At 45.3% G+C, this 26257-nt stretch overlaps 8 non-coding genes and 1 pseudogene across 8 annotated transcripts; all 9 read right to left on the reverse strand.

The window, feature by feature from the left end:
- Positions 1-1170: 1170 nt before the first annotated feature.
- Positions 1171-1342, reverse strand: LOC130346653 (U2 spliceosomal RNA; annotated as a pseudogene).
- Positions 1343-4984: 3642 nt separating this feature from the next.
- LOC130346663 (U2 spliceosomal RNA) lies at positions 4985-5175 on the reverse strand. Its single transcript, XR_008884825.1, has one exon. It is a non-coding gene; the product is annotated as a U2 spliceosomal RNA (small nuclear RNA).
- Positions 5176-7254: 2079 nt separating this feature from the next.
- Positions 7255-7447, reverse strand: LOC130346652 (U2 spliceosomal RNA). Its single transcript, XR_008884818.1, has one exon. It is a non-coding gene; the product is annotated as a U2 spliceosomal RNA (small nuclear RNA).
- Positions 7448-14640: 7193 nt separating this feature from the next.
- Positions 14641-14831, reverse strand: LOC130346664 (U2 spliceosomal RNA). Its single transcript, XR_008884826.1, has one exon. It is a non-coding gene; the product is annotated as a U2 spliceosomal RNA (small nuclear RNA).
- Positions 14832-16931: 2100 nt separating this feature from the next.
- On the reverse strand, positions 16932-17122 carry LOC130346665 (U2 spliceosomal RNA). Its single transcript, XR_008884827.1, has one exon. It is a non-coding gene; the product is annotated as a U2 spliceosomal RNA (small nuclear RNA).
- Positions 17123-19218: 2096 nt separating this feature from the next.
- On the reverse strand, positions 19219-19409 carry LOC130346666 (U2 spliceosomal RNA). Its single transcript, XR_008884828.1, has one exon. It is a non-coding gene; the product is annotated as a U2 spliceosomal RNA (small nuclear RNA).
- A 2076-nt stretch (positions 19410-21485) lies between these two features.
- LOC130346667 (U2 spliceosomal RNA) lies at positions 21486-21676 on the reverse strand. The gene has a single exon (XR_008884829.1). It is a non-coding gene; the product is annotated as a U2 spliceosomal RNA (small nuclear RNA).
- Positions 21677-23764: 2088 nt separating this feature from the next.
- On the reverse strand, positions 23765-23955 carry LOC130346668 (U2 spliceosomal RNA). The gene has a single exon (XR_008884830.1). It is a non-coding gene; the product is annotated as a U2 spliceosomal RNA (small nuclear RNA).
- Positions 23956-26038: 2083 nt separating this feature from the next.
- On the reverse strand, positions 26039-26229 carry LOC130346670 (U2 spliceosomal RNA). Its single transcript, XR_008884832.1, has one exon. It is a non-coding gene; the product is annotated as a U2 spliceosomal RNA (small nuclear RNA).
- Positions 26230-26257: the final 28 nt, after the last annotated feature.

A 26257-nucleotide genomic window follows, 5' to 3' on the forward strand; every position in this document is an offset into this window, starting at 1 on the left:
TCTCCGCCGAAATCACTTTTAAACCCATTTCCACCTTTTTTTCCCTTCTCTTCCTCTTACTTTTTTTTCACGTTTTTTTACGTTTTTCTCCTTTTCGCCTCTTTTCTGGGCGTATTATTCTTCTTTTTCTTCTTTTTTTTCGTCTAATGCATACCCCATCAGTGCAGCAATGCTTATTCAATACCGCCAGCAGATGGAGACACTGGGGGATAATTTTCTAAGGATTTATACTGATTTTTCCTGTCTGAATTTGTCGCACAGAAAGTTGCAGGCCAAATATGTGTGACATTTCTGCGACTTTAGCTTCTAGAGCATTTTTACAACATTATACATAGGTGCTGAATACATAAAAAGCGACTGTTCAGCGACAGACAAGTCGCATCGGCTGAAAGTAGGCCAGAATGTCAGTCCATGTTGGAGCAGGTTTAGATACAGTCTAAAGCATAGATCTCAAAGTCTGTGCACAGAATTTAGCAAGGGCCTCGCACCTTCTGATGCATCAGGTAGGTGCACAATAGCATAGCCTAACCCTCTGTACTTTGGTCTATATTGATGCGGGACATAGACAGCCAGCTGATGACCAATCCATTAGTGCAATGGATGGCTGGAAGCATTTGTCTTTGCCTTTGCAATACCACAGAAGCAATGCATGGTCAATGTACAGCAATGACACACCTGTGTGAACAGCCAGGAGACCCCCCCCCCCCCCCATGTTATGTTACATAGTTACATAGTTAGTACGGTCGAAAAAAGACATATGTCCATCAAGTTCAACCAGGGAATTAAGGGGTAGGGGTGTGGCGCGATATTGGGGAAGGGATGAGATTTTATATTTCTTCATAAGCATTAATCTTATTTTGTCAATTAGGAACATTCAGCACCCACCCGCTATCAAGGCAGCTGCCTATCATGTCATGCCCTACCTGCACAGGTGTGCTGGCTACTCAAATGATCCAATTAAGGAGGCCATTTAGTCAGCAGCAGCAGAAGTCCTGTGCCTGGACGCTCCAACAGCGGCCAGACACAAGCAGAAGCAGAAGCAGCAGCAGCACCACCTTTTGTTTTTTGGCTGCAGCAGCAGCAGCAGCAAGGCCCACAGGGCTGGCTAGCTGGCTAGCCAGCAAGCAGGTAGCAATGAAAGTAGGAATCTTTCTTTTTAACCCTGTAAGGGGGTGGTGCACTGTACCCGAAGATACTGCCATATCGGGTCAATGCATAGGGCGACGGAAGCAAGCTTCGAAATCGGCCCCCGTTCTCAAAAATCCATTTAATATATGGTCCCCAGATAGGGGACGTATCAGATATTAAACTGATAAGAACAGATTTTTTTTTTTTAAGTTAGCCCTCAGAACTCACTCAGAGTTCCAAGATCTTATTTGGAACTCAATTTTGTGTTCATCATCAGGTAACATGTTTTTATTTCTTTTCTTAAACACTAATGAAACAAAATAGAACATTTAAAAACAAAATAAGAAACAACATAAAATAGCAAAACCAAACATTACTTTCTAATTAAGCAAAACCAAATTAGAAGGTCATCCCCTTCCTCCATGCAAACACCATTAGAAAGTCTATCAGTCCTCGACTGATATTGCCATTTGCTATATCTTTCTTAACTTGAGACGCTAACCAGCCTGGAATTTTATACGTTTCAACAAAACGGTTCATGTCTGCCTTGAAAGAAAAATAGACTTTATCCCGAGCTTCTTCCTCCCGGTTCTTCAAGCCTATCTTTAGATCCATCATATCTTTGTCAAACGTTTTTCTTTCTGCTTCCGACAAATTTTCCAACAAACCACCAAGCACACCAAAATACTGCACTGGCACATACACTTCCTCCTCTCTCTTCTTCTTCTGCTCTGTAGGTCTTCTAGTTGGAACCTGCTCCACTTCTGGTTCTTTCACTTCAGCTGGTTCCTCTCTGCTTCTTTTTACAGCTTCCTTTTTCTCTGAATTTTTCTCAGACTTTTTCTTAGGACACGAGCCAAGCAGATGGCCCTCCTCACCACACAGATGGCATTTCCGTTTCTTTTGACAATTTTCCACGTCGTGACCCTCCTCTTGACACTTGAAACACCACAAAAACGTGCAATCCTCCTTTCTGTGACCGTACTGTTTACATTTGCGGCAAAAATCTTGCATGCCAGAAAAATACAGATCCCCGTTCACAGAACCAATTTTAAACCGGCCTGGGGGGATCACTAACTTGCCATCTGCCATTTTAAATTTCACATGGAACCTCCACTTGGTGGTCCATAGTCCATATTGATTAAATACCTTGCCTTTAGGCAGAACACTGTCACAGAATCGAGACAAAAAGGTAACGATATCCTCCTCCGAAGTATATGGGCTATACATCCTTATAGTCACCAATCGTTCTCTACGTGGGAAATGTGGAACTATCTCCACCCCTTCCAAAACCGGACATACCTTCTTTTGCTGCAATATGTTCCAAAATGACTCATAGTCCTCTTCAGAAGCCAGCACCACGTCGTAGTATCCACTTCTGGGAAACTCAAGCATGGATAGGATTTGCTCCCTCTTGACTTCCAGCAACTTAAACAGCACTTCTTCCACGACAAAGACAAGGCCTCTTTCCTTCTTCCGGACATCGAGCAGGGAAATACGAACTCCATTCCGAAGTCTCGCAAAAGGCGGCACGCCTTCCGAAGAAAAACCGCAATCTTCCTCCATGTCCATGATGTCCAGACACCTCCCCCACCGAAGTAGGTAGGTGGGGATCGCCTCCCGTTGTCTGGGGACTAAGCCGGCTCCCTGATAGCAGCAGGGGGGTGAAGTCCCTCCGTTAAGAAGGACGATCCCCCCAGGCAAAGGAGCCGGGTACCCCAGACACCCTCTGGCCAGACCAAGTGAGCAGAACTACACTTGATCTTAGCCAAAAGGCCGAGAAGCGATAACCGTGAAAGGGGCGGGCCCAACAAGGTCCCCTTCATGGGCACTATCACTGCTTGCTGTCAGGGAGGCTGCCAGACAATTTTCCATGCACACTCTGGGCTGGGGGGCAGTCAACCACCAGTACACACAGCAGAACCTAAACCCATACCATTATTGCTAAGCAGCAAGACAGGGGCCCATTGCACTCCCACGGGGCCTTTTTAAATGCAATCCATAACCCGGATTTGCCAGGAACCCTTCTTACTCCTCCTACTTGCATGTGACACTGGGCTTAGGATCTGCATAGGAAACACACACACAAGCACACACCTACCTTTGTTGCCTGCAGATGCCTCCTTGGCTGTCCCCAAACGGTATCAAACCAACACCCACGGGAAGCTGTAAGCATAGAGGACATGCCTGCACCCCATTGGACTTACCTGTGTGGGTTAAACCCGGGTTATTTGACAACCTATGGCGGTGATGGTTCTGCTCAGGCAGAGCAGTGCTGATGCTCCTCATAAAGCTGTCGCTGCTGTGAAGGTTCTAGGTGACATCACAAATCCCTATGGTTACATACACAACAAAGCTGGGTTGTTGTTGTTTACACTCTGCAAGGCCTGTGGAAGTGAGTGACATCATAGCACTGTAGTTCTGAGGGTTCTAGATGGATGCAACAATCTCCTGTTGCTTCTATGAAGGCCATAATAGACGACATCACCAAACAGCTCCATAGTCACATACACAGCAAAGGAGAGATGTTGTTTACACCTAGTGATGTCAGTGGTATTGAGTGACATCACAGCACAGTGCTAAGGCTCCTGGGCCTGGACACAGCAGCGGCTGCAATATCTCAACGGAGAATACGTTTATATATATGTGTGTGTGTGCGCGTATATATATATATATATATATATATATATATATATATATATATATATTTCTCCGCCGAAATCACTTTTAAACCCATTTCCACCTTTTTTTCCCTTCTCTTCCTCTTACTTTTTTTTCACGTTTTTTTACGTTTTTCTCCTTTTCGCCTCTTTTCTGGGCGTATTATTCTTCTTTTTCTTCTTTTTTTTCGTCTAATGCATACCCCATCAGTGCAGCAATGCTTATTCAATACCGCCAGCAGATGGAGACACTGGGGGATAATTTTCTAAGGATTTATACTGATTTTTCCTGTCTGAATTTGTCGCACAGAAAGTTGCAGGCCAAATATGTGTGACATTTCTGCGACTTTAGCTTCTAGAGCATTTTTACAACATTATACATAGGTGCTGAATACATAAAAAGCGACTGTTCAGCGACAGACAAGTCGCATCGGCTGAAAGTAGGCCAGAATGTCAGTCCATGTTGGAGCAGGTTTAGATACAGTCTAAAGCATAGATCTCAAAGTCTGTGCACAGAATTTAGCAAGGGCCTCGCACCTTCTGATGCATCAGGTAGGTGCACAATAGCATAGCCTAACCCTCTGTACTTTGGTCTATATTGATGCGGGACATAGACAGCCAGCTGATGACCAATCCATTAGTGCAATGGATGGCTGGAAGCATTTGTCTTTGCCTTTGCAATACCACAGAAGCAATGCATGGTCAATGTACAGCAATGACACACCTGTGTGAACAGCCAGGAGACCCCCCCCCCCCCCCCCCCCCCCCATGTTATGTTACATAGTTACATAGTTAGTACGGTCGAAAAAAGACATATGTCCATCAAGTTCAACCAGGGAATTAAGGGGTAGGGGTGTGGCGCGATATTGGGGAAGGGATGAGATTTTATATTTCTTCATAAGCATTAATCTTATTTTGTCAATTAGGAACATTCAGCACCCACCCGCTATCAAGGCAGCTGCCTATCATGTCATGCCCTACCTGCACAGGTGTGCTGGCTACTCAAATGATCCAATTAAGGAGGCCATTTAGTCAGCAGCAGCAGAAGTCCTGTGCCTGGACGCTCCAACAGCGGCCAGACACAAGCAGAAGCAGAAGCAGCAGCAGCAGCAGCAAGGCCCACAGGGCTGGCTAGCTGGCTAGCCAGCAAGCAGGTAGCAATGAAAGTAGGAATCTTTCTTTTTAACCCTGTAAGAGGGTGGTGCACTGTACCCGAAGATACTGCCATATCGGGTCAATGCATAGGGCGACGGAAGCAAGCTTCGAAATCGGCCCCCGTTCTCAAAAATCCATTTAATATATGGTCCCCAGATAGGGGACGTATCAGATATTAAACTGATAAGAACAGATACTACACTTGATCTTAGCCAAAAGGCCGAGAAGCGATAACCGTGAAAGGGGCGGGCCCAACAAGGTCCCCTTCATGGGCACTATCACTGCTTGCTGTCAGGGAGGCTGCCAGACAATTTTCCATGCACACTCTGGGCTGGGGGGCAGTCAACCACCAGTACACACAGCAGAACCTAAACCCATACCATTATTGCTAAGCAGCAAGACAGGGGCCCATTGCACTCCCACGGGGCCTTTTTAAATGCAATCCATAACCCGTATTTGCCAGGAACCCTTCTTACTCCTCCTACTTGCATGTGACACTGGGCTTAGGATCTGCATAGGAAACACACACACAAGCACACACCTACCTTTGTTGCCTGCAGATGCCTCCTTGGCTGTCCCCAAACGGTATCAAACCAACACCCACGGGAAGCTGTAAGCATAGAGGACATGCCTGCACCCCATTGGACTTACCTGTGTGGGTTAAACCCGGGTTATTTGACAACCTATGGCGGTGATGGTTCTGCTCAGGCAGAGCAGTGCTGATGCTCCTCATAAAGCTGTCGCTGCTGTGAAGGTTCTAGGTGACATCACAAATCCCTATGGTTACATACACAACAAAGCTGGGTTGTTGTTGTTTACACTCTGCAAGGCCTGTGGAAGTGAGTGACATCATAGCACTGTAGTTCTGAGGGTTCTAGATGGATGCAACAATCTCCTGTTGCTTCTATGAAGGCCATAATAGACGACATCACCAAACAGCTCCATAGTCACATACACAGCAAAGGAGAGATGTTGTTTACACCTAGTGATGTCAGTGGTATTGAGTGACATCACAGCACAGTGCTAAGGCTCCTGGGCCTGGACACAGCAGCGGCTGCAATATCTCAACGGAGAATACGTTTATATATATGTGTGTGTGTGCGCGTATATATATATATATATATATATATATATATATATATATATATATTTCTCCGCCGAAATCACTTTTAAACCCATTTCCACCTTTTTTTCCCTTCTCTTCCTCTTACTTTTTTTTCACGTTTTTTTACGTTTTTCTCCTGGGCGTATTATTCTTCTTTTTCTTCTTTTTTTTCGTCTAATGCATACCCCATCAGTGCAGCAATGCTTATTCAATACCGCCAGCAGATGGAGACACTGGGGGATAATTTTCTAAGGATTTATACTGATTTTTCCTGTCTGAATTTGTCGCACAGAAAGTTGCAGGCCAAATATGTGTGACATTTCTGCGACTTTAGCTTCTAGAGCATTTTTACAACATTATACATAGGTGCTGAATACATAAAAAGCGACTGTTCAGCGACAGACAAGTCGCATCGGCTGAAAGTAGGCCAGAATGTCAGTCCATGTTGGAGCAGGTTTAGATACAGTCTAAAGCATAGATCTCAAAGTCTGTGCACAGAATTTAGCAAGGGCCTCGCACCTTCTGATGCATCAGGTAGGTGCACAATAGCATAGCCTAACCCTCTGTACTTTGGTCTATATTGATGCGGGACATAGACAGCCAGCTGATGACCAATCCATTAGTGCAATGGATGGCTGGAAGCATTTGTCTTTGCCTTTGCAATACCACAGAAGCAATGCATGGTCAATGTACAGCAATGACACACCTGTGTGAACAGCCAGGAGACCCCCCCCCCCCCCCCCCCCATGTTATGTTACATAGTTACATAGTTAGTACGGTCGAAAAAAGACATATGTCCATCAAGTTCAACCAGGGAATTAAGGGGTAGGGGTGTGGCGCGATATTGGGGAAGGGATGAGATTTTATATTTCTTCATAAGCATTAATCTTATTTTGTCAATTAGGAACATTCAGCACCCACCCGCTATCAAGGCAGCTGCCTATCATGTCATGCCCTACCTGCACAGGTGTGCTGGCTACTCAAATGATCCAATTAAGGAGGCCATTTAGTCAGCAGCAGCAGAAGTCCTGTGCCTGGACGCTCCAACAGCGGCCAGACACAAGCAGAAGCAGAAGCAGCAGCAGCACCACCTTTTGTTTTTTGGCTGCAGCAGCAGCAGCAGCAAGGCCCACAGGGCTGGCTAGCTGGCTAGCCAGCAAGCAGGTAGCAATGAAAGTAGGAATCTTTCTTTTTAACCCTGTAAGGGGGTGGTGCACTGTACCCGAAGATACTGCCATATCGGGTCAATGCATAGGGCGACGGAAGCAAGCTTCGAAATCGGCCCCCGTTCTCAAAAATCCATTTAATATATGGTCCCCAGATAGGGGACGTATCAGATATTAAACTGATAAGAACAGATTTTTTTTTTTTTTTTTTTTTTTTTTTATTGAAAAGGAAATATACAATACATAACCAAGTAAATCATTCAAAAAATGACATATTCATCTGAAAACACATGAATAACACATATTTGACATATACAATATATACAGGAAGCATGTCTTTACATGTACATATAACAAAAAGCTTTCCCTTCATGACTTTCCCTCAGAAAAAATAAATTGCAGCGGATTCTGTCCCTCCAACTGTCCCTTCATATCAGGATATAATCTGTAAGAAAAGAAAAAGAAAGACAAATAAGAATACAATCATAACCAGTACTTCCATTTTTTGTGTTTCCAGATCCCCTCTGCATCATCAGAACCATAGTTTTTCCTATCACATAATACGTAAAGGTAAATTTTACCACGGATCATGCCCAGACATTCCTTCACACTTACTTCAGTTTGATTGAAAATCCTAATATTCCTTACATCCCACAGAACCTCTTTTACACAATTTACTATGAACCATAACACTCTTGCCTTCTCTCTCTCCACTGCACACAAACCAAACATCATCATATTAAAGGATAAGATTTCAATTCCAGTAAGATTTTTAATTAGACCAGACATTTTTCTCCACACAGACTTCGCATAACCACACTCCCAAAACACATGTACATAATTCTCACATCCACCGCAACCATCCCTGGGACACACTTCACTGTCTACCAATCTCCTTCTCCTCTGAAATTCCCTTGTTGGCAGACACCCATGAGCTAACATCCAAGACAAGTCCTTTTGTTTATTTGTCAGTTCCTTGTGACTGACATTTTTCCACACTACCTTACAATCCTTCTCAGACAGACCTCCCACACATTCCACTGTTTCTCTCTGCTCCAACACTTTCATCACCTTCTTACTATCATTCCATTCAGTCACACATTCCAGATTATTTTTCCTGACACACCGCCCTATTCTCTGATAGAACCAAGGAACCTCAAAACTTACAGGTACCCTTAAGTCCCTTTCCATTAGCTTATATTTCAACAACACATTACCAGCCAAATACTTTACCATGCACCCAAACACACATTCCTTCTTACTAACAGCGAGACAAAAACTGACATACTTCACAGCCAGGAACACTTCCACATTCATCATTCCTTTCCCACCATGCATTCTGCTTTTCACCACCTTCCCACGACTCAATTTCTCCATCCTTGAATTCCATAAGAAAACAAAGATCTGCCTGATAATTCTTGCCAGACACCTATCCGGTGGAGGAAACACATAATTAACATAAAGCAAAATAGGAATTATAACAGCTTTAATAACCAGAATCCTTCCCTCAATCGATAAAGTCCTTAAAGACCAGAAGTTTATTTTATTCCCCACCCTCCCCAAAACCCTCTCCCAACTTTCTTTCCCATACAAATCATTATCAAACACCACCCCAAGCACTTCCACACCCCCCTCTCTCACAGGCCACTCGCACAACCCACTCTCTCCCCACCCCTCAAAAAATTTACAACCACTCTTCCCAACATTAAGCTTAAACCCACTCATTAAACAGAAACACTCAATCAATAACTTAGCACGCCTTACCCCTGCCATTGACTTACATACAACAGTAACATCATCCATGTAACCAATCACTCGCATATCCTTCCCATGACTACCAGGTATTTCTATACCCCGCATCACCTTATCTCTCCTAATCATCCCCAACAAAGGCTCAATCATACAAATAAAAAGAATTGGCGACAGGGGACACCCCTGCCGCACTCCAGATTTTATACTCACCTCCCTACTCAGAAAACCATTGACCTGAATCTTACTATAAATGTCCCTATACAAACATTCAATCCACTTCACCATTCTGTCCGGCACATTCATCCTCCTCAAAACCCTAAACAATAAATCATGCACCACCCTATCATACGCTTTTTCAAAATCCACCGTAACAACAGCCACACCTTGCTTCCTAGTTTTACAGTCCCACAATACATCCCTCAGACCTAACAGACATTCAGAAATCCTACGGTCAGGCACTGCACACATTTGCTCCTCACCTACCATACAATCAATCACATCCTTTAACCTATTCGCAATAACTTTAGCAATAATTTTGTAATCACAATTCAAGAGCGCTATAGGCCTCCAATTTTTAAGATCCCTCTTATCCCCTTTTTTAAACAATAACACAGTCACACTCTCACTCATACTTTTAGATAACTTCCCTCTCCTAAGTACTTCCTTACACACCTCCCATACATAATCCCCTAACATATCCCAAAACACAAGATAAAATTCCACAGGCAAACCATCACTCCCTGCCACCTTTCCTTTCTTCATCCCATTCACAGCATCCTCCACCTCACTCTTCCTCACATCCTCTTCCATAAAGAACCCATCAATTTCATCCAAACGCTTATCCACATATCCCAAACATTCCTCCTCTAGAGTCACGTCCCGCTCCTTCTCCGTGAATAAATCAGAATAAAACTTCCACACTTCCTCTAACACCTCATCCTTACCAAAGACCTCTACCCCATCATTCTTAAAAACACTCATCATCTCAGTTTTTTTACTGAATGCCTTTTTAAAGAAAAATTTGCTACATTTCTCATCCTTCTCTTTCACTTCAACCCTAGCCTGTGCAATAATCTTCCTTCCATTCCTCTCCAGACACTCATTCACACTTCCACGAGCTTCCTCAATCTCCTTCTCAACACTCATCCCCAAACGCCTCAATTCATACAAATACTCTAACCTTCTTTGCCATCTCTCATACTCTTCTCTATCTTTCCTCCCTTTCTCACACCCTTTTTTAATAAAAAACCTTTTAGTCTCTAACTTCACCCACTCCCACCACTCAACCACACTATAAAATGCATCCTTCCTCAACACCCATCCATCAAAACGCTCCCTATATTCTTGTAATACACATTCATTATCCAATAAAGACACATTCAACTTCCAAACACCCTTTCCATACTCACTTACACCACCACCTTTTACCACACACTCAATCCAGGCATGATCCGTGAACGGTAACCTCCTCCGTCTGAAATTAGAAACAGACATTAGTTTTGAGACAAAAATGAAATCAATTCGCGAACTTGTATTGTTAGAAAAATATGTATAACCGATAGTACCATCATTATGGGCAACAAAGGAATCCTTTAACCCAAATAAATTTACAATCTCTTTAAGCTGCTTACTAGTACTGTCTAAACCAGACCCACCACCCACCGTAGTACTACTCCTATCCCCCTCTGTTATTATACAATTGAAATCCCCTATAAGGAACACATCATCCCTCCCACTCAAAAAGAAATATAATTTCTCAAACACCTCCCCTCTTTCCTTCCTCCCAGTTGGAGCATAAACATTAATTACTTTATATGTGAAACCCCTGAAAATAAAATGCACTAATAATACCCTACCCGGAACAATATGGACAACTTTTTTAACAACAAACTCATTATTTTTGAACAAAATCCCCACCCCCGAATTACGTTCCATTGAACCAGACCATACCGATTGCCCATAAGGCCAGGAGATATTTGGCTCCCCATCCAAGCAGCACTCCTGGAGACCTAAAACATCAAAAGAATATCCAGAAAGTAAATCAAAAATGGCGGATCTCCTTTCTAAAGATCTAATACTGCGGACATTTAGAGAACCAATTGTTAAACTCATTCAAACATTTGAAGGAAAAAAAGGAAATACAAAATCAAGCATTATCAAAAGGAGGCCTAGCCTTTCCCCGACCTCTACCCTTATTTTTTGCCTCCCCTTCCTTAAACTTAAGAGTCTTTGTCAATTTTTTGACTGAACATTCCTCCAAATAACCTGTGCCCAGGGAGGATAAAGAGGAGTCAGAATCAATCTGACATGACGACCCTCCACCTGCCTCCTCCCTTCCCGGGCTAGGAAAGTCCTCAATCCTTTGACTCTGAGGAGTCGGACAGTCATCCTCCGATTCTTCCACCGGCATCTTTCTCTTCAAGGATTCTTTGTCCACAGTCATCTCCTCTGGGGGATCAGAGGCCTCCGAAACAGATGCCCCCGAAACAGACTCCGCCTTCTCCCCTTCTGTCACCAAAGCATCCGGAACAGACCTAGAAATGGAAGGAAAAACAGGGGCAGACTCTGCTTCACTGGTCAGCACGCTAACCTCTGCATCGCCTGCCCTAGCAGCATTGGAGTCCTCAGGAACTGTCCCACCTCGAAGAGCCATTGCATATGATCGGGGTGCCCCGGACTGGTAAGTGGGGCAACTCCTAGCCAGGTGATCCGAAGAACCACAGAAATGACACTTGCGTTTCTCGGGACAGTCTGCAGTGCGGTGATCAGGCTTGTGGCAGTTCCTGCAAACTTGCCCGGTTGTACAGTTCTCTCTGGTATGACCAAAGCAAAAACAGTCCCGGCAAAAACTTGGCATCCCCGGGTAGTGCAGAAACCCCCTGTTGTTCCCTATCGCAAAGTTCTGCGGGGGGTGACAAAAACCTTCAGCACCACCATCGGGGGCAGGCCTAAACTCCACCCAAAAACGTCTCATGCCTGTGAAAGTCCCCAGGATGTTATTTTTCCTCTCCGCACCAGAAACAGACACACAATACCTTCTTAGAAAGGTCTGGATCTCCTCATCCCGCACAAAAGGGTTGTACATATGCACTACCACTGGAACTTTCTTAGGCCGAGCCTCGCAGGAAATGAATCGGATCCCTTGTAGGTCAGGGTGAGAGGCATTCTCCTTACTCCGGTAGAGACAGGTACGGAGATCATCCAGGTTGTAGAAGGTCACGTCAAAGAATCCTTGGCTGGGAAAGACCTGGACACAGAAGATGGAAGCATGCGGCATCCTCAGCACTCCCTCCACGACCTTCTGCTGGACATGCAAAATCCCGTAGGCACTCCTCTTTTCCTCCTCGATAAACAGCCGTACTGTATTAGGAGCGTTCGGCGCATTAGCCATCCTCTCCGGCAGACCCGTCCTCCGATGATCACCTTCCCGTTATCCTGGGACTAAGCCCTCTCCCCAATAGCAGCAGGTGGGTGAAGCCCAGGCAATAAACCTGGGCGATCCCACAAGGCCGAGGAGAGGGGTACCCGAATACCTTAGGGCAAGACACTTGATCTTAGCCAAAAGGCCGAGAAGCGATAACCGTGAAAGGGGCGGGCCCAACAAGGTCCCCTTCATGGGCACTATCACTGCTTGCTGTCAGGGAGGCTGCCAGACAATTTTCCATGCACACTCTGGGTTGGGGGGCAGTCAACCACCAGTACACACAGCAGAACCTAAACCCATACCATTATTGCTAAGCAGCAAGACAGGGGCCCATTGCACTCCCACGGGGCCTTTTTAAATGCAATCCATAACCCGGATTTGCCAGGAACCCTTCTTACTCCTCCTACTTGCATGTGACACTGGGCTTAGGATCTGCATAGGAAACACACACACAAGCACACACCTACCTTTGTTGCCTGCAGATGCCTCCTTGGCTGTCCCCAAACGGTATCAAACCAACACCCACGGGAAGCTGTAAGCATAGAGGACATGCCTGCACCCCATTGGACTTACCTGTGTGGGTTAAACCCGGGTTATTTGACAACCTATGGCGGTGATGGTTCTGCTCAGGCAGAGCAGTGCTGATGCTCCTCATAAAGCTGTCGCTGCTGTGAAGGTTCTAGGTGACATCACAAATCCCTATGGTTACATACACAACAAAGCTGGGTTGTTGTTGTTTACACTCTGCAAGGCCTGTGGAAGTGAGTGACATCATAGCACTGTAGTTCTGAGGGTTCTAGATGGATGCAGCAATCTCCTGTTGCTTCTATGAAGGCCATAATAGACGACATCACCAAACAGCTCCATAGTCACATACACAGCAAAGGAGAGATGTTGTTTACACCTAGTGATGTCAGTGGTATTGAGTGACATCACAGCACAGTGCTAAGGCTCCTGGGCCTGGACACAGCAGCGGCTGCAATATCTCAACGGAGAATACGTTTATATATATGTGTGTGTGTGCGCGTATATATATATATATATATATATATATATATATATATATATATATATATCTCCGCCGAAATCACTTTTAAACCCATTTCCACCTTTTTTTCCCTTCTCTTCCTCTTACTTTTTTTTCACGTTTTTTTACGTTTTTCTCCTTTTCGCCTCTTTTCTGGGCGTATTATTCTTCTTTTTCTTCTTTTTTTTCGTCTAATGCATACCCCATCAGTGCAGCAATGCTTATTCAATACCGCCAGCAGATGGAGACACTGGGGGATAATTTTCTAAGGATTTATACTGATTTTTCCTGTCTGAATTTGTCGCACAGAAAGTTGCAGGCCAAATATGTGTGACATTTCTGCGACTTTAGCTTCTAGAGCATTTTTACAACATTATACATAGGTGCTGAATACATAAAAAGCGACTGTTCAGCGACAGACAAGTCGCATCGGCTGAAAGTAGGCCAGAATGTCAGTCCATGTTGGAGCAGGTTTAGATACAGTCTAAAGCATAGATCTCAAAGTCTGTGCACAGAATTTAGCAAGGGCCTCGCACCTTCTGATGCATCAGGTAGGTGCACAATAGCATAGCCTAACCCTCTGTACTTTGGTCTATATTGATGCGGGACATAGACAGCCAGCTGATGACCAATCCATTAGTGCAATGGATGGCTGGAAGCATTTGTCTTTGCCTTTGCAATACCACAGAAGCAATGCATGGTCAATGTACAGCAATGACACACCTGTGTGAACAGCCAGGAGACCCCCCCCCCCCCCCCCATGTTATGTTACATAGTTACATAGTTAGTACGGTCGAAAAAAGACATATGTCCATCAAGTTCAACCAGGGAATTAAGGGGTAGGGGTGTGGCGCGATATTGGGGAAGGGATGAGATTTTATATTTCTTCATAAGCATTAATCTTATTTTGTCAATTAGGAACATTCAGCACCCACCCGCTATCAAGGCAGCTGCCTATCATGTCATGCCCTACCTGCACAGGTGTGCTGGCTACTCAAATGATCCAATTAAGGAGGCCATTTAGTCAGCAGCAGCAGAAGTCCTGTGCCTGGACGCTCCAACAGCGGCCAGACACAAGCAGAAGCAGAAGCAGCAGCAGCACCACCTTTTGTTTTTTGGCTGCAGCAGCAGCAGCAGCAGCAAGGCCCACAGGGCTGGCTAGCTGGCTAGCCAGCAAGCAGGTAGCAATGAAAGTAGGAATCTTTCTTTTTAACCCTGTAAGGGGGTGGTGCACTGTACCCGAAGATACTGCCATATCGGGTCAATGCATAGGGCGACGGAAGCAAGCTTCGAAATCGGCCCCCGTTCTCAAAAATCCATTTAATATATGGTCCCCAGATAGGGGACGTATCAGATATTAAACTGATAAGAACAGATACTACACTTGATCTTAGCCAAAAGGCCGAGAAGCGATAACCGTGAAAGGGGCGGGCCCAACAAGGTCCCCTTCATGGGCACTATCACTGCTTGCTGTCAGGGAGGCTGCCAGACAATTTTCCATGCACACTCTGGGCTGGGGGGCAGTCAACCACCAGTACACACAGCAGAACCTAAACCCATACCATTATTGCTAAGCAGCAAGACAGGGGCCCATTGCACTCCCACGGGGCCTTTTTAAATGCAATCCATAACCCGGATTTGCCAGGAACCCTTCTTACTCCTCCTACTTGCATGTGACACTGGGCTTAGGATCTACATAGGAAACACACACACAAGCACACACCTACCTTTGTTGCCTGCAGATGCCTCCTTGGCTGTCCCCAAACGGTATCAAACCAACACCCACGGGAAGCTGTAAGCATAGAGGACATGCCTGCACCCCATTGGACTTACCTGTGTGGGTTAAACCCGGGTTATTTGACAACCTATGGCGGTGATGGTTCTGCTCAGGCAGAGCAGTGCTGATGCTCCTCATAAAGCTGTCGCTGCTGTGAAGGTTCTAGGTGACATCACAAATCCCTATGGTTACATACACAACAAAGCTGGGTTGTTGTTGTTTACACTCTGCAAGGCCTGTGGAAGTGAGTGACATCATAGCACTGTAGTTCTGAGGGTTCTAGATGGATGCAACAATCTCCTGTTGCTTCTATGAAGGCCATAATAGACGACATCACCAAACAGCTCCATAGTCACATACACAGCAAAGGAGAGATGTTGTTTACACCTAGTGATGTCAGTGGTATTGAGTGACATCACAGCACAGTGCTAAGGCTCCTGGGCCTGGACACAGCAGCGGCTGCAATATCTCAACGGAGAATACGTTTATATATATGTGTGTGTGTGCGCGTATATATATATATATATATATATATATATATATATATATATATATATATATATATTTCTCCGCCGAAATCACTTTTAAACCCATTTCCACCTTTTTTTCCCTTCTCTTCCTCTTACTTTTTTTTCACGTTTTTTTACGTTTTTCTCCTTTTCGCCTCTTTTCTGGGCGTATTATTCTTCTTTTTCTTCTTTTTTTTCGTCTAATGCATACCCCATCAGTGCAGCAATGCTTATTCAATACCGCCAGCAGATGGAGACACTGGGGGATAATTTTCTAAGGATTTATACTGATTTTTCCTGTCTGAATTTGTCGCACAGAAAGTTGCAGGCCAAATATGTGTGACATTTCTGCGACTTTAGCTTCTAGAGCATTTTTACAACATTATACATAGGTGCTGAATACATAAAAAGCGACTGTTCAGCGACAGACAAGTCGCATCGGCTGAAAGTAGGCCAGAATGTCAGTCCATGTTGGAGCAGGTTTAGATACAGTCTAAAGCATAGATCTCAAAGTCTGTGCACAGAATTTAGCAAGGGCCTCGCACCTTCTGATGCATCAGGTAGGTGCACAATAGCATAGCCTAACCCTCTGTACTTTGGTCTATATTGATGCGGGACATAGACAGCCAGCTGATGACCAATCCATTAGTGCAATGGATGGCTGGAAGCATTTGTCTTTGCCTTTGCAATACCACAGAAGCAATGCATGGTCAATGTACAGCAATGACACACCTGTGTGAACAGCCAGGAGACCCCCCCCCCCCCCCCATGTTATGTTACATAGTTACATAGTTAGTACGGTCGAAAAAAGACATATGTCCATCAAGTTCAACCAGGGAATTAAGGGGTAGGGGTGTGGCGCGATATTGGGGAAGGGATGAGATTTTATATTTCTTCATAAGCATTAATCTTATTTTGTCAATTAGGAACATTCAGCACCCACCCGCTATCAAGGCAGCTGCCTATCATGTCATGCCCTACCTGCACAGGTGTGCTGGCTACTCAAATGATCCAATTAAGGAGGCCATTTAGTCAGCAGCAGCAGAAGTCCTGTGCCTGGACGCTCCAACAGCGGCCAGACACAAGCAGAAGCAGAAGCAGCAGCAGCACCACCTTTTGTTTTTTGGCTGCAGCAGCAGCAGCAGCAAGGCCCACAGGGCTGGCTAGCTGGCTAGCCAGCAAGCAGGTAGCAATGAAAGTAGGAATCTTTCTTTTTAACCCTGTAAGGGGGTGGTGCACTGTACCCGAAGATACTGCCATATCGGGTCAATGCATAGGGCGACGGAAGCAAGCTTCGAAATCGGCCCCCGTTCTCAAAAATCCATTTAATATATGGTCCCCAGATAGGGGACGTATCAGATATTAAACTGATAAGAACAGATACTACACTTGATCTTAGCCAAAAGGCCGAGAAGCGATAACCGTGAAAGGGGCGGGCCCAACAAGGTCCCCTTCATGGGCACTATCACTGCTTGCTGTCAGGGAGGCTGCCAGACAATTTTCCATGCACACTCTGGGCTGGGGGGCAGTCAACCACCAGTACACACAGCAGAACCTAAACCCATACCATTATTGCTAAGCAGCAAGACAGGGGCCCATTGCACTCCCACGGGGCCTTTTTAAATGCAATCCATAACCCGGATTTGCCAGGAACCCTTCTTACTCCTCCTACTTGCATGTGACACTGGGCTTAGGATCTGCATAGGAAACACACACACAAGCACACACCTACCTTTGTTGCCTGCAGATGCCTCCTTGGCTGTCCCCAAACGGTATCAAACCAACACCCACGGGAAGCTGTAAGCATAGAGGACATGCCTGCACCCCATTGGACTTACCTGTGTGGGTTAAACCCGGGTTATTTGACAACCTATGGCGGTGATGGTTCTGCTCAGGCAGAGCAGTGCTGATGCTCCTCATAAAGCTGTCGCTGCTGTGAAGGTTCTAGGTGACATCACAAATCCCTATGGTTACATACACAACAAAGCTGGGTTGTTGTTGTTTACACTCTGCAAGGCCTGTGGAAGTGAGTGACATCATAGCACTGTAGTTCTGAGGGTTCTAGATGGATGCAACAATCTCCTGTTGCTTCTATGAAGGCCATAATAGACGACATCACCAAACAGCTCCATAGTCACATACACAGCAAAGGAGAGATGTTGTTTACACCTAGTGATGTCAGTGGTATTGAGTGACATCACAGCACAGTGCTAAGGCTCCTGGGCCTGGACACAGCAGCGGCTGCAATATCTCAACGGAGAATACGTTTATATATATGTGTGTGTGTGCGCGTATATATATATATATATATATATATATATATATATATATATATATATTTCTCCGCCGAAATCACTTTTAAACCCATTTCCACCTTTTTTTCCCTTCTCTTCCTCTTACTTTTTTTTCACGTTTTTTTACGTTTTTCTCCTTTTCGCCTCTTTTCTGGGCGTATTATTCTTCTTTTTCTTCTTTTTTTTCGTCTAATGCATACCCCATCAGTGCAGCAATGCTTATTCAATACCGCCAGCAGATGGAGACACTGGGGGATAATTTTCTAAGGATTTATACTGATTTTTCCTGTCTGAATTTGTCGCACAGAAAGTTGCAGGCCAAATATGTGTGACATTTCTGCGACTTTAGCTTCTAGAGCATTTTTACAACATTATACATAGGTGCTGAATACATAAAAAGCGACTGTTCAGCGACAGACAAGTCGCATCGGCTGAAAGTAGGCCAGAATGTCAGTCCATGTTGGAGCAGGTTTAGATACAGTCTAAAGCATAGATCTCAAAGTCTGTGCACAGAATTTAGCAAGGGCCTCGCACCTTCTGATGCATCAGGTAGGTGCACAATAGCATAGCCTAACCCTCTGTACTTTGGTCTATATTGATGCGGGACATAGACAGCCAGCTGATGACCAATCCATTAGTGCAATGGATGGCTGGAAGCATTTGTCTTTGCCTTTGCAATACCACAGAAGCAATGCATGGTCAACGTACAGCAATGACACACCTGTGTGAACAGCCAGGAGACCCCCCCCCCCCCCCCCCCCATGTTATGTTACATAGTTACATAGTTAGTACGGTCGAAAAAAGACATATGTCCATCAAGTTCAACCAGGGAATTAAGGGGTAGGGGTGTGGCGCGATATTGGGGAAGGGATGAGATTTTATATTTCTTCATAAGCATTAATCTTATTTTGTCAATTAGGAACATTCAGCACCCACCCGCTATCAAGGCAGCTGCCTATCATGTCATGCCCTACCTGCACAGGTGTGCTGGCTACTCAAATGATCCAATTAAGGAGGCCATTTAGTCAGCAGCAGCAGAAGTCCTGTGCCTGGACGCTCCAACAGCGGCCAGACACAAGCAGAAGCAGAAGCAGCAGCAGCACCACCTTTTGTTTTTTGGCTGCAGCAGCAGCAGCAGCAAGGCCCACAGGGCTGGCTAGCTGGCTAGCCAGCAAGCAGGTAGCAATGAAAGTAGGAATCTTTCTTTTTAACCCTGTAAGGGGGTGGTGCACTGTACCCGAAGATACTGCCATATCGGGTCAATGCATAGGGCGACGGAAGCAAGCTTCGAAATCGGCCCCCGTTCTCAAAAATCCATTTAATATATGGTCCCCAGATAGGGGACGTATCAGATATTAAACTGATAAGAACAGATACTACACTTGATCTTAGCCAAAAGGCCGAGAAGCGATAACCGTGAAAGGGGCGGGCCCAACAAGGTCCCCTTCATGGGCACTATCACTGCTTGCTGTCAGGGAGGCTGCCAGACAATTTTCCATGCACACTCTGGGCTGGGGGGCAGTCAACCACCAGTACACACAGCAGAACCTAAACCCATACCATTATTGCTAAGCAGCAAGACAGGGGCCCATTGCACTCCCACGGGGCCTTTTTAAATGCAATCCATAACCCGTATTTGCCAGGAACCCTTCTTACTCCTCCTACTTGCATGTGACACTGGGCTTAGGATCTGCATAGGAAACACACACACAAGCACACACCTACCTTTGTTGCCTGCAGATGCCTCCTTGGCTGTCCCCAAACGGTATCAAACCAACACCCACGGGAAGCTGTAAGCATAGAGGACATGCCTGCACCCCATTGGACTTACCTGTGTGGGTTAAACCCGGGTTATTTGACAACCTATGGCGGTGATGGTTCTGCTCAGGCAGAGCAGTGCTGATGCTCCTCATAAAGCTGTCGCTGCTGTGAAGGTTCTAGGTGACATCACAAATCCCTATGGTTACATACACAACAAAGCTGGGTTGTTGTTGTTTACACTCTGCAAGGCCTGTGGAAGTGAGTGACATCATAGCACTGTAGTTCTGAGGGTTCTAGATGGATGCAACAATCTCCTGTTGCTTCTATGAAGGCCATAATAGACGACATCACCAAACAGCTCCATAGTCACATACACAGCAAAGGAGAGATGTTGTTTACACCTAGTGATGTCAGTGGTATTGAGTGACATCACAGCACAGTGCTAAGGCTCCTGGGCCTGGACACAGCAGCGGCTGCAATATCTCAACGGAGAATACGTTTATATATATGTGTGTGTGTGCGCGTATATATATATATATATATATATATATATATATATATTTCTCCGCCAAAATCACTTTTAAACCCATTTCCACCTTTTTTTCCCTTCTCTTCCTCTTACTTTTTTTTCACGTTTTTTTACGTTTTTCTCCTTTTCGCCTCTTTTCTGGGCGTATTATTCTTCTTTTTCTTCTTTTTTTTCGTCTAATGCATACCCCATCAGTGCAGCAATGCTTATTCAATACCGCCAGCAGATGGAGACACTGGGGGATAATTTTCTAAGGATTTATACTGATTTTTCCTGTCTGAATTTGTCGCACAGAAAGTTGCAGGCCAAATATGTGTGACATTTCTGCGACTTTAGCTTCTAGAGCATTTTTACAACATTATACATAGGTGCTGAATACATAAAAAGCGACTGTTCAGCGACAGACAAGTCGCATCGGCTGAAAGTAGGCCAGAATGTCAGTCCATGTTGGAGCAGGTTTAGATACAGTCTAAAGCATAGATCTCAAAGTCTGTGCACAGAATTTAGCAAGGGCCTCGCACCTTCTGATGCATCAGGTAGGTGCACAATAGCATAGCCTAACCCTCTGTACTTTGGTCTATATTGATGCGGGACATAGACAGCCAGCTGATGACCAATCCATTAGTGCAATGGATGGCTGGAAGCATTTGTCTTTGCCTTTGCAATACCACAGAAGCAATGCATGGTCAATGTACAGCAATGACACACCTGTGTGAACAGCCAGGAGACCCCCCCCCCATGTTATGTTACATAGTTACATAGTTAGTACGGTCGAAAAAAGACATATGTCCATCAAGTTCAACCAGGGAATTAAGGGGTAGGGGTGTGGCGCGATATTGGGGAAGGGATGAGATTTTATATTTCTTCATAAGCATTAATCTTATTTTGTCAATTAGGAACATTCAGCACCCACCCGCTATCAAGGCAGCTGCCTATCATGTCATGCCCTACCTGCACAGGTGTGCTGGCTACTCAAATGATCCAATTAAGGAGGCCATTTAGTCAGCAGCAGCAGAAGTCCTGTGCCTGGACGCTCCAACAGCGGCCAGACACAAGCAGAAGCAGAAGCAGCAGCAGCACCACCTTTTGTTTTTTGGCTGCAGCAGCAGCAGCAGCAAGGCCCACAGGGCTGGCTAGCTGGCTAGCCAGCAAGCAGGTAGCAATGAAAGTAGGAATCTTTCTTTTTAACCCTGTAAGGGGGTGGTGCACTGTACCCGAAGATACTGCCATATCGGGTCAATGCATAGGGCGACGGAAGCAAGCTTCGAAATCGGCCCCCGTTCTCAAAAATCCATTTAATATATGGTCCCCAGATAGGGGACGTATCAGATATTAAACTGATAAGAACAGATACTACACTTGATCTTAGCCAAAAGGCCGAGAAGCGATAACCGTGAAAGGGGCGGGCCCAACAAGGTCCCCTTCATGGGCACTATCACTGCTTGCTGTCAGGGAGGCTGCCAGACAATTTTCCATGCACACTCTGGGCTGGGGGGCAGTCAACCACCAGTACACACAGCAGAACCTAAACCCATACCATTATTGCTAAGCAGCAAGACAGGGGCCCATTGCACTCCCACGGGGCCTTTTTAAATGCAATCCATAACCCGGATTTGCCAGGAACCCTTCTTACTCCTCCTACTTGCATGTGACACTGGGCTTAGGATCTGCATAGGAAACACACACACAAGCACACACCTACCTTTGTTGCCTGCAGATGCCTCCTTGGCTGTCCCCAAACGGTATCAAACCAACACCCACGGGAAGCTGTAAGCATAGAGGACATGCCTGCACCCCATTGGACTTACCTGTGTGGGTTAAACCCGGGTTATTTGACAACCTATGGCGGTGATGGTTCTGCTCAGGCAGAGCAGTGCTGATGCTCCTCATAAAGCTGTCGCTGCTGTGAAGGTTCTAGGTGACATCACAAATCCCTATGGTTACATACACAACAAAGCTGGGTTGTTGTTGTTTACACTCTGCAAGGCCTGTGGAAGTGAGTGACATCATAGCACTGTAGTTCTGAGGGTTCTAGATGGATGCAACAATCTCCTGTTGCTTCTATGAAGGCCATAATAGACGACATCACCAAACAGCTCCATAGTCACATACACAGCAAAGGAGAGATGTTGTTTACACCTAGTGATGTCAGTGGTATTGAGTGACATCACAGCACAGTGCTAAGGCTCCTGGGCCTGGACACAGCAGCGGCTGCAATATCTCAACGGAGAATACGTTTATATATATGTGTGTGTGTGCGCGTATATATATATATATATATATATATATATATATATATATATATATATTTCTCCGCCAAAATCACTTTTAAACCCATTTCCACCTTTTTTTCCCTTCTCTTCCTCTTACTTTTTTTTCACGTTTTTTTACGTTTTTCTCCTTTTCGCCTCTTTTCTGGGCGTATTATTCTTCTTTTTCTTCTTTTTTTTCGTCTAATGCATACCCCATCAGTGCAGCAATGCTTATTCAATACCGCCAGCAGATGGAGACACTGGGGGATAATTTTCTAAGGATTTATACTGATTTTTCCTGTCTGAATTTGTCGCACAGAAAGTTGCAGGCCAAATATGTGTGACATTTCTGCGACTTTAGCTTCTAGAGCATTTTTACAACATTATACATAGGTGCTGAATACATAAAAAGCGACTGTTCAGCGACAGACAAGTCGCATCGGCTGAAAGTAGGCCAGAATGTCAGTCCATGTTGGAGCAGGTTTAGATACAGTCTAAAGCATAGATCTCAAAGTCTGTGCACAGAATTTAGCAAGGGCCTCGCACCTTCTGATGCATCAGGTAGGTGCACAATAGCATAGCCTAACCCTCTGTACTTTGGTCTATATTGATGCGGGACATAGACAGCCAGCTGATGACCAATCCATTAGTGCAATGGATGGCTGGAAGCATTTGTCTTTGCCTTTGCAATACCACAGAAGCAATGCATGGTCAATGTACAGCAATGACACACCTGTGTGAACAGCCAGGAGACCCCCCCCCCCCATGTTATGTTACATAGTTACATAGTTAGTACGGTCGAAAAAAGACATATGTCCATCAAGTTCAACCAGGGAATTAAGGGGTAGGGGTGTGGCGCGATATTGGGGAAGGGAGGAGATTTTATATTTCTTCATAAGCATTAATCTTATTTTGTCAATTAGGAACATTCAGCACCCACCCGCTATCAAGGCAGCTGCCTATCATGTCATGCCCTACCTGCACAGGTGTGCTGGCTACTCAAATGATCCAATTAAGGAGGCCATTTAGTCAGCAGCAGCAGAAGTCCTGTGCCTGGACGCTCCAACAGCGGCCAGACACAAGCAGAAGCAGAAGCAGCAGCAGCACCACCTTTTGTTTTTTGGCTGCAGCAGCAGCAGCAGCAAGGCCCACAGGGCTGGCTAGCTGGCTAGCCAGCAAGCAGGTAGCAATGAAAGTAGGAATCTTTCTTTTTAACCCTGTAAGGGGGTGGTGCACTGTACCCGAAGATACTGCCATATCGGGTCAATGCATAGGGCGACGGAAGCAAGCTTCGAAATCGGCCCCCGTTCTCAAAAATCCATTTAATATATGGTCCCCAGATAGGGGACGTATCAGATATTAAACTGATAAGAACAGATACTACACTTGATCTTAGCCAAAAGGCCGAGAAGCGATAACCGTGAAAGGGGCGGGCCCAACAAGTTCCCTTCATGGGCACTATCACTGCTTGCTGTCAGGGAGGCTGCCAGACAATTTTCCATGCACACTCTGGGCTGGGGGGCAGTCAACCACCAGTACACACAGCAGAACCTAAACCCATACCATTATTGCTAAGCAGCAAGACAGGGGCCCATTGCACTCCCACGGGGCCTTTTTAAATGCAATCCATAACCCGGATTTGCCAGGAACCCTTCTTACTCCTCCTACTTGCATGTGACACTGGGCTTAGGATCTGCATAGGAAACACACACACAAGCACACACCTACCTTTGTTGCCTGCAGATGCCTCCTTGGCTGTCCCCAAACGGTATCAAACCAACACCCACGGGAAGCTGTAAGCATAGAGGACATGCCTGCACCCCATTGGACTTACCTGTGTGGGTTAAACCCGGGTTATTTGACAACCTATGGCGGTGATGGTTCTGCTCAGGCAGAGCAGTGCTGATGCTCCTCATAAAGCTGTCGCTGCTGTGAAGGTTCTAGGTGACATCACAAATCCCTATGGTTACATACACAACAAAGCTGGGTTGTTGTTGTTTACACTCTGCAAGGCCTGTGGAAGTGAGTGACATCATAGCACTGTAGTTCTGAGGGTTCTAGATGGATGCAACAATCTCCTGTTGCTTCTATGAAGGCCATAATAGACGACATCACCAAACAGCTCCATAGTCACATACACAGCAAAGGAGAGATGTTGTTTACACCTAGTGATGTCAGTGGTATTGAGTGACATCACAGCACAGTGCTAAGGCTCCTGGGCCTGGACACAGCAGCGGCTGCAATATCTCAACGGAGAATACGTTTATATATATGTGTGTGTGTGCGCGTATATATATATATATATATATATATATATATATATATATATATATTTCTCCGCCGAAATCACTTTTAAACCCATTTCCACCTTTTTTTCCCTTCTCTTCCTCTTACTTTTTTTTCACGTTTTTTTACGTTTTTCTCCTTTTCGCCTCTTTTCTGGGCGTATTATTCTTCTTTTTCTTCTTTTTTTTCGTCTAATGCATACCCCATCAGTGCAGCAATGCTTATTCAATACCGCCAGCAGATGGAGACACTGGGGGATAATTTTCTAAGGATTTATACTGATTTTTCCTGTCTGAATTTGTCGCACAGAAAGTTGCAGGCCAAATATGTGTGACATTTCTGCGACTTTAGCTTCTAGAGCATTTTTACAACATTATACATAGGTGCTGAATACATAAAAAGCGACTGTTCAGCGACAGACAAGTCGCATCGGCTGAAAGTAGGCCAGAATGTCAGTCCATGTTGGAGCAGGTTTAGATACAGTCTAAAGTATAGATCTCAAAGTCTGTGCACAGAATTTAGCAAGGGCCTCGCACCTTCTGATGCATCAGGTAGGTGCACAATAGCATAGCCTAACCCTCTGTACTTTGGTCTATATTGATGCGGGACATAGACAGCCAGCTGATGACCAATCCATTAGTGCAATGGATGGCTGGAAGCATTTGTCTTTGCCTTTGCAATACCACAGAAGCAATGCATGGTCAATGTACAGCAATGACACACCTGTGTGAACAGCCAGGAGACCCCCCCATGTTATGTTACATAGTTACATAGTTAGTACGGTCGAAAAAAGACATATGTCCATCAAGTTCAACCAGGGAATTAAGGGGTAGGGGTGTGGCGCGATATTGGGGAAGGGATGAGATTTTATATTTCTTCATAAGAATTAATCTTATTTTGTCAATTAGGAACATTCAGCACCCACCCGCTATCAAGGCAGCTGCCTATCATGTCATGCCCTACCTGCACAGGTGTGCTGGCTACTCAAATGATCCAATTAAGGAGGCCATTTAGTCAGCAGCAGCAGAAGTCCTGTGCCTGGACGCTCCAACAGCGGCCAGACACAAGCAGAAGCAGAAGCAGCAGAAGCAGCAGCAGCACCACCTTTTGTTTTTTGGCTGCAGCAGCAGCAAGGCCCACAGGGCTGGCTAGCTGGCTAGCCAGCAAGCAGGTAGCAATGAAAGTAGGAATCTTTCTTTTTAACCCTGTAAGGGGGTGGTGCACTGTACCCGAAGATACTGCCATATCGGGTCAATGCATAGGGCGACGGAAGCAAGCTTCGAAATCGGCCCCCGTTCTCAAAAATCCATTTAATATATGGTCCCCAGATAGGGGACGTATCAGATATTAAACTGATAAGAACAGATACTACACTTGATCTTAGCCAAAAGGCCGAGAAGCGATAACCGTGAAAGGGGCGGGCCCAACAAGG

The sequence above is a fragment of the Hyla sarda genome, unplaced genomic scaffold, assembly GCF_029499605.1.
Source record: "Hyla sarda isolate aHylSar1 unplaced genomic scaffold, aHylSar1.hap1 scaffold_799, whole genome shotgun sequence".
Taxonomy (NCBI): domain Eukaryota; kingdom Metazoa; phylum Chordata; class Amphibia; order Anura; family Hylidae; genus Hyla; species Hyla sarda.